Consider the following 8,837-nt stretch of genomic DNA (forward strand, 5'->3'; position numbering starts at 1 on the left):
GACAGTGATCTGGTGACAGTGATCTGGTGACAGTGATCTGGAGACAGTGATCTGGAGACAGTGATCTGGAGAGAGCTAAAGGACTCATAAAGAGGGAGTAGGGGACACCGAGGACAAAGGAAATTCAAGATCAAACGATTAAAGGAGTTCTCAAAATTTGGGGGAAGGAGTGTGAAATGGGACCCAGGAAGAACAGGAAGGTTCTGGAAAGAGATGAATTTGAACCATATCCATATTGGCTTCCTTGACTCTTTAACACAGAACCTGTCTGCCACTTAAGAAGGTGGGCACGGCATAAATAAAGGACATTGAGCTTAAAAGTCGCGATCCTAGAGAAGCTAAATAAGAAGGTGAATCCAAAGACAAACATATAGGCATCCTCCTGAATATTAACCTTCATCAGGCGATGAAAGGAGACAGAGACAGAGACCCACATTGGAGCACCAGACAGAAATCTCAAGGTCCAAATCAGGAGCAGAAGGAGAGGGAGTACGAGCAAGGAACTCAGGACCGCGAGGGGTACACCCACACACTGAGACAATGGGGATGTTCTATCAGGAACTCACCAAGGCCAGCTGGCCTGGGTCTGAAAAAGCATGGGATAAAACCGGACTTGCTGAGCATAGCAGACAATGAGGACTACTGAGAACTCAAGAACAATGGCAATGGGTTTTTGATCCTACTGCACGTACTGGCTTTGGGGGAGCCTAGGCAGTTTGGATGCTCAACTTACTAAACCTGGATGGAGGTGGGCGGTCCTTGGACTTCCCACAGGTCAGGGAACCCTGATTGCTCTTCGAGCTGATGAGGGAGGGGGACTTGATCGGGGGAGGGGGAGGGAAATGGGAGGCGGTGGCAGGGAGGAGGCAGAAATCCTTAATAAATAAATAAATTTAAAAAATAATAAAAAATAAATAAATAAAGAAGGTGGGCACAGGTTGAATGTTTCCCAAAGGACATTTTGACCGGAATAACTCAGACTAGTGAATCTAAAACTAAGTTTATATCTACAAGACTCCTGAAAACATACAAAAAACACCATTTTGTATGATTACTAAAATTAAAAAAAAAATAAAAGAGAAAAGGAACGCCTGGTGAATGCCTGATGAACTGCTTGATGGTGTTAAGTGGATCTGGCGTCGCCTCTCTGAGCACCATTTGCCTCAGTTACAGCCTGTGATCTTCCCGAGGTCTCTGTTGGATACTCCAGAGGACCACCAAGAAGCTTCCACCCCAGGAAGTGCTGCCTCCCTCCTCCCCATCTGTGTGACTTTCTGCACACTAGGGTCCTTTCTGCCTATCTAGCTCCAGGCAGTTCCCTTTCACTGCACACGTGTGACCTTGCTCCCAGCAAATACTGAAGGTGCTGCCAGTGCAGATGTGCTGAGCTCTTTCCTAAACCAGTTTTCGTGACTTTCAAATGCTATCTCCTCCTGAGAAGGCCCTGTGCTGCATAGGGTCTTCCCTGGGCCCACCTCTGTACTCCAAGAATGACTTTTGAAAGACAGGCTTGTCATGGCTGGACTGGTTCACTGCTGTTTCTGCTTACTAGAATCAGTTTCTATGATGGAGGAGTAAAAAATATTTTTTTAATTGTTGATTCATTTTGTTATTATTTGGGAGGCTTTTTTATAGAGAGAAAATGTTCAGTGGAGTCACAGTTGTTCATCCCATAGCCACAAATAAAAACCAGCTAGACACTTCATTTTAATTTAAAGTTAGGATGTGTGCATGCTATGCCTGTTATGTAGTTGTCTTAGTTTGATTCTTTTCTCACTGTGATGAACACCGTGACCAAAAATAACTTGGGAAGGAAAGGGTTTATTTGGGTTACAATTTACAAGCCATCACTGAGAGAAGCCATGGCAGGAGCTTGAGGCAGTAACCAGAAAGAACAGTGCCTGTTGGCTTGCTCCCTGCCTTAGTCACTGGTCTATGGCTGAAAAGAGACACCATGACCAAGACAACTACCATAAAAGAAAACATTTAATTGGGGGCTGGCTTACAGTTTCAGAGGTTTGGTCCATCATCATCATAGCAGGGAGCATGGTGGCATACTTGGTGTTGAAGCAATAGCCAAGAACTACATCCTGCTCCATAGACAGAAGGACTGAGGCGTGGCATGGGCTTTTGAAATCTCAAAGCCACCCCTCCATGACACACCTTCTCCAATAAAACCACACCTCCTCCTAATCTTTGAAAATACTGCCTCTCCCTGGTGACTAAATATTAAAATATAAGAGTCTATGAGGGCCCTTCTTACTCAAGCCACCACGGATAGCATGGCTTGCTCAGTAACTTTTCTTATACAGATCAGCCTGTCCGTCCCCCCCGCCCCAACCATGATGGCCTTGACCATAGTGGTGGACCCTCCTACATCAGTCATTAATCAAGAAAATCTCCCATAGACTCACTCAGAGGTCAATTTAGCAGAGACAGATCTTCAGCCGAGGTTCCCTCTTCTCAGGAGACTCTAGATTGCCAAGTTGACAAAAATTAATCAGCCCAAAAATGCTTACCATCCCCCATGTCACACTTCTGCACCATCTACACACACACACACACACACACACACACACACACACACACACACTCATCTATGACTAACCCCAGTCTGTCTTTGCATAGGTCCACTTCCCTGTGCAGTAGAAGCGAGGGGTAGCTACTGTCAGCAATGTGAGTACCCAATGATGTGTGATGGATAATTTCTGCACCCTTCCATCCTATTCTATGTATTCCACACTTTCCGGGTGACTCCCCAACACAACTAATTCCCTGATGGCCACTGGAAACTTAATGGGTCACAGTAGACCACAGAGCCAAACAGGCAGAACCTATTTCCTCACCTCTCAATAGAAGACATGGCCCTTTCCCAAAGCTGGTGGGCCTGTCCCTATCTCACACTCTGCCATAACATCCCAGAATATAGAAAACAAGTCTTGCACAGATTATATGCCTCAGCTGCACAAATCTTTGTAGCTTCCACAATAGTGCTTTGTGAAACTCAACCCCTTCCAGGAGCACAACCCTCTGTTATCCCAGAGAACATTCAGAACCACACACTCTCTCCATATTTGTCCTCAGCCAACTGTCCAACTGCCAGTCAACTCAACGACGACCCGTAAACCCCCACTGAGAAATCCAATACATGTGACTTGATTTTTAGGAACAGTGTGTTCCCCCCACACACACACCTTCGTGGCTACCCTGGAGTCTGACTCATCTGCAATAAAACTCACTACTATTAAGAGCAACATTACAAGAGCTATGACAAATATCAAGTCACAAGACAACCATCACAGTTAGCCAAACCTTTTCAACAGCTTTATTGAAGCAAAATTTCCATACTAAAAAAAAATCCATTTATTTTAAGTGTGAGATTTAATTATTTTTAAAGCAAATTTACAGCTTCCTTCCTTTTTATGCTCATTTCCCACTAATTCATATGATATTGAAGTCTATTAAAATATAGAAGTGAAGTCAGGGGCAAGATCAGAGTAGGAGGCAACAAGGATCTTGTTGTCACTCAGACAACAGATATATTGGCAGAATCTTCCTGATGTAACCACTTGAGAACATTGGATCTGCTCTTAGCTTGCAGCTTTCAGACAAAAAGCTGAAAAGATTAAGCCATGGGTCTTCCTGTATCAAGTCCAGATCTGACCTGATTTGGTCAGCATCACTAATGGCCACATTTATGTTGGTCACCTCTTTAGTACTAAAACAAAATATCTGGCAACTTAAAAAGAAAATGGACCTACTTTGGTTCACATTTTCAGAGATTTTGGCCCATGGTTACATGGGCCATGGATGATGGAGCACACCTTCTCACTTCATTGGCATCCAGGAAACAAACACAGGAAGGGACCATGGACAAGAAATACCCTCCAAAGCCGCAGCCCAAATGACCAACTCCCTCAACAAGCCCCAACCTCCTAGTTTCTCCCACCTCCAAACACCATTGATTAGAACCCTCAGAGTTCAATCACTTCTCAGAGCTCCACCTTTGAACATTATTCCAACATACAAACCTGTGGGGGACATTTCAAGCCCATTTCACAACAGTATCTGTCATGTAAAACTCACAAATGGGACCCCTCTGATCCCTGCAAGGGCTTCTCTGTCCAGCGGTTGTTAGGATAGTCCCCAGGGCAACAACATCAGAACCACCCAGGAACTTTTAGAGATACAGGTTCAGGGTCTTGCCTCCCATCCATGTATCAGAAACCTGTAGAGCGGGCTAGCAGGTTGGCTCAGAAGTCTACCTTGGCCTCACAGTAGAAGGAGCTGGGAAGATTTCTAACAAACAGCTGTGCTTCCCTGCACAAAACCAAGCCGGTCAGCACTCCATCATGGAATGGGAAGGGCCTCATCATCCCTCACCCCTAGCTCAGGAGTATGGACAGTTGATGTGAGAGAGGGGATTTTCTTCGAAGGGGTGGCTGGTGCTAGGTTGACCATGCTCCAGTGGATAGCCCAATGGCTGTGAGTTTATGAGCAACACAAATCACTCAATGGGTTATTATGGAGGAAGGGAGGATATTAAGTTGGGAGGGAGAGGGATGGATCTGGGAGGAGTGATGCAATCCAATATGTTGTATGAAGTTCTCAAAAAATTAATAAAAGTAGTTTTAAAAATACTGCATCTGTACTGAACACACACAGATCATTTTTCCTGTCATTTCATAAAAAAACAGCCCCCTGCAGGGCAATTGCATTGCATTAAATACAAAAGTAATATGGTGATTATTTAAGATGCAGGATGATCTTGGGGATCATCAGGAGTAAAGTGTTTGCTGCATAAGCTTGAGGACCCAGCGCCCACATAAAAAGCCCAATGTGTGGTCACACGGGCACCTATAACTCCAGTGTTAAGGAAGGCAGACACAGGAGGATCACGGGAGTTATTGGCAGCCAGGACAGCTCCAAGTTCAGCAAGAGCCCCTGCCATAGGTGTCATACAGTGGAGAGTGGAGCAGCAGTACACGTTATGTTGTTTCCCCCTTCCGGCTCCTGCACTTACATGTGCAAGTCTATATGCAAGCACACACTTAAGTAAGTATAATTAAAGTATACAAGAGGATTGCATATAACAAGAGGGTTATATGGAAATACAATGTCATTTTAGCTAAGGAACCTGAAGACTTTGATCCCTGGAGACCCTGGAGCCAACACTCCAGAGATAGCAGAGGCAATAGTATCTTCTTCCTGTGCAAACGAAACCTTGGCTGAGTGTGTGTCTGGTGGCTCCATGACAGTTCTCTCAGCTCCTGTTCACAACAGATAGTGTTCTGGAAATGCTGCGGGAAAAAAATGAAAACTAAAGGCTTCATCGGGTTTCTAAGCTTGTACTAAAATCATATTTATCACGTTTTATTAAATGGAAAGGAAATCTCCAGCCCCCAGCAACAATTGACTCAATCATGCTGGCTTCTGTTTCATCCCACCATGAATAGCAATTAATTGCACATCAATAGTTTCCATGCTTTGAACTAAATCGGCTGAAGGGATATGGTTTCGTACCGACAAGTGATGTCAATGTGGAAAATCGAGTAGAGAAAGGGGAGGGAATGTTAGGATTCCTTTGGCTTCTGCGAGAGAGATGGCTGATTGGAAACTTGTTATGCAAATATCCCTAACCCCCCCCCCAGGAGATAAAATGTAACAATAAAAAAATGGATGTCCAAATGGACGGACAGGCATTACTTAATTCCCCTTCTCCATACTGTGATGGCCCTGATAGGCTCTTATATTTGAATATGTTTGGTTTCCAGTTGGTGGACTGTTTCAAAAGGATTAGAAGGTGTGATCTTGCTAAAGGAGGTTTGTCACTTGGGGTGGGTCTCAAGGTTTCAGAAGCCCATGCCAGCCACACCTCTGCCTCTCCCTTTTCCCCTCCCTCTCCCTCTCCAGCTCCCTTCTCTGCCTGCTGTCTGCAGGTCAGGATGGGCACTCTCAGAACTGCTCAAGCACCATGTCTGCCTGCCTGCTGCCAGGCTATCAACCAAAATGGTCATGGTCACAGCCTCCACTCTGAAACTGTGAGCAAGACCCCAATAAACTGCTTCTTTTTTAAAAAAAAGTTGCTTGCTTCTTTTTTTAAAAAAGTTGCTTTGGTCATGGTGTCTCTTCACAGCAATAGAATAGAACTAAGACAAATGCCTTCCTGTTTATTTTTCTAATAGCTCTCTATTTATTTCACTAAGTTTCCTTTGGTCCATTGAACAGTCTTAGGGATAAGTTCAAAGGGGTTGGAGAGATGACTCGGAGAATAAGAGTTTGCTGCTCTTACAATAGACCAGAGTTCAGTTCACAGCTCTAGCTCCTGCTCCAGGAGTCTGACATTCTTTTCTAACCTTGGCAGGCACCTGCACATACACACACTTATTCACACACTCACATATACATACACACATACATAAATACACACTTGTAATATTCACACACATATACATATACACAAATGCACACATATATCCATATATACACATATACACACATACACACACATAAGTAAATCCTTATTTATGAGGATTTTAGATTTATCCAGGGACCCTGCAATTTCATTTGGTCCACCTGACACCTGTGCTCACAGCACATGTCTCTTCCTGCTTCTTGCTCTAGGGAGTCTGTATACAGCATCTGTAGACTCACTGTATCTGACTTTATTCCCTTCTTCATCTTTTGGAATCTCAATTGTCAGAGAGGGGGATGTCAGGAACTTGTTTTAAGTAATTCTTTTTGCATGTGGGTCACTTGTACCTCAAATCACAAAGTGGGGGGGGGGCAATAAATAAATGTGTGTCTAAACGCCAGTACCAAACTCATATCCATTGCCCTTAATAAATGCTGGCTTTCGAAATCAGAATTCAGGAGGAAATGAGGCTTTTGAAGAATTCTTCTTCTCAAGGAGGATTTCTAGTCCCCTGAAAAGGAACACCGATAGAAAGGACAAAAGGGTGCTCGCATTTCTCCACAAGTGGAATCAGGAGCATTGATGATGGACATGGAAGAACTCACCCCACGTCTACAAAAGAACAAAGGAATGTGGGAGGCAAGGAGACGTCTGGGGAGTGGTTGGTGCCTTATTAGTATTAAAAAATCCCCAAACTCCAGAGATGACATTTGACAGAGAAAGAACTACATTTTCACTAGGCAGAACTGTTTTTAAAATAGCCTTCCTTTTAGCCATGGAATGAAGGGGTTTGGACCAGTCGGGTCAGTTTGTGGATGACTAAAGTCATTCCCATCAATTTTTTAAGAATAATATGAATTTTTTAAAATGGACTTGAAAAAATTAGAAATTTTACCTGTTGAAGAGGAACAGTGGTGTCCCAGAAAGGGACAAAGGCGTGCCAGAATGCTATATTTGATTCTTTTAATAAACGCCCTACTGATAACTCATGTGCGTGTTGGTATCAGGAGAAAACCGCAAGTTGGATTTCTTGATGCAGAGAGATTTTAACGCGTGTGAATAGCTGCCAATAAAAAGAATGGCTCTCAGATTTTCAAAAGGCATGCGAAAGCCACTGTGGAGTTACTGCATTTTGCTTCAAAAGCCTTGGTTCCCTCTGTGCGGGCACACAGAACCTCAAGGGAAAGGCCAGAGACCTCCTAGCGATAACCTCCAACAACTTCTGAAACCACGCCCACGGGAGGAAGAGGCTTTTCTTGGAAGACGGAGCACGGAGAGCTGAAAAGTGGAGGCCATGCATTGATCAATAGCTGTAATAGAACAACGTAGAACAGCGGCAGCCGGTTCACAGAGCGAAGCAGCCGTCAGTGAGGCAGCCAAGAGCTAAGAGGATTTGAAAAGATAATAATACAAACTTCATAGAGGCAAAGATAGACTTGGGGGTCTGCAAATTTAATCTCATGTACTTTGGAAAGAAAAGAAAAATAATCAAACCAAGGGATTGCTTTGCTCAGCCCAAGGGAACTCTGGGTTGTGCTGCACATGGCCCATGTCAAGACTCAATGTGGATGATGGGAGCCTGTGATGAGAAACCGAACTAGATCGTGTAAGAGCTGTGAGCAGAACAACATGGCACCAGAAATGGCTCAAGTCAGCGCCGTCATTGGGAAGAAGAAAATCACACAGCACCAAAAGTAATCCTGGTCAGGGCCTGTGTGAGACCAGAAGTGAATGGTGCCATGGTCAACCAATAATCACTGCCTACAGGTATATGCTGAGAACACGGGATGTGACGCAAATGAAGAAATGATTTTAAATTTCAACACAACTTCATTTAAATTAATAGCTTCAAATCTCTAATGATTGTTTTTAGCACAAGCTTCCACATTGTGCTGTTTCTCCAGCAAAGAAATGACCTCCAGGGAGAGAGCAAGCTAAGATAAGAAAGGCTCCTAGCACTGGAGAGCCAGAGGCAGGCAAGTCTCCGAGTTTGAGACCAACCTGGTCTACAACAGGAGTTCCAGGACAACTGAGGCTACACAGAGAAACTGTGGCTTGAAAAAACAAAAAAGGAATAAGATAATAAAAGCACAGAGATGGATTGGAGTAAAATGAACAAGGGGAAATCTACAAATCAAAGAAAGGAAAATTCAAAAGACTTGTCCATAAAAGACCAGCAATGTAGGGAAATGGTTTTGGAAACCATCGTGTTTTCAGGGCTCATCAAAGCAAACCCACCAAGGACAATCCCTGTGAAGAATCTCTGGAAGTTACACACACACACACACACACACACACACACACACACACACATGCTCACACACACATACACACACACAGACACATACACACACACTCAAACACACATACATACACATACACATGCGCGCGCGCACACACACACACACACACACACACACAC

Source organism: Microtus ochrogaster, chromosome 2 (assembly GCF_000317375.1).
Source record: "Microtus ochrogaster isolate Prairie Vole_2 chromosome 2, MicOch1.0, whole genome shotgun sequence".
In the NCBI taxonomy this organism is placed as follows: Eukaryota; Metazoa; Chordata; class Mammalia; order Rodentia; family Cricetidae; genus Microtus; species Microtus ochrogaster.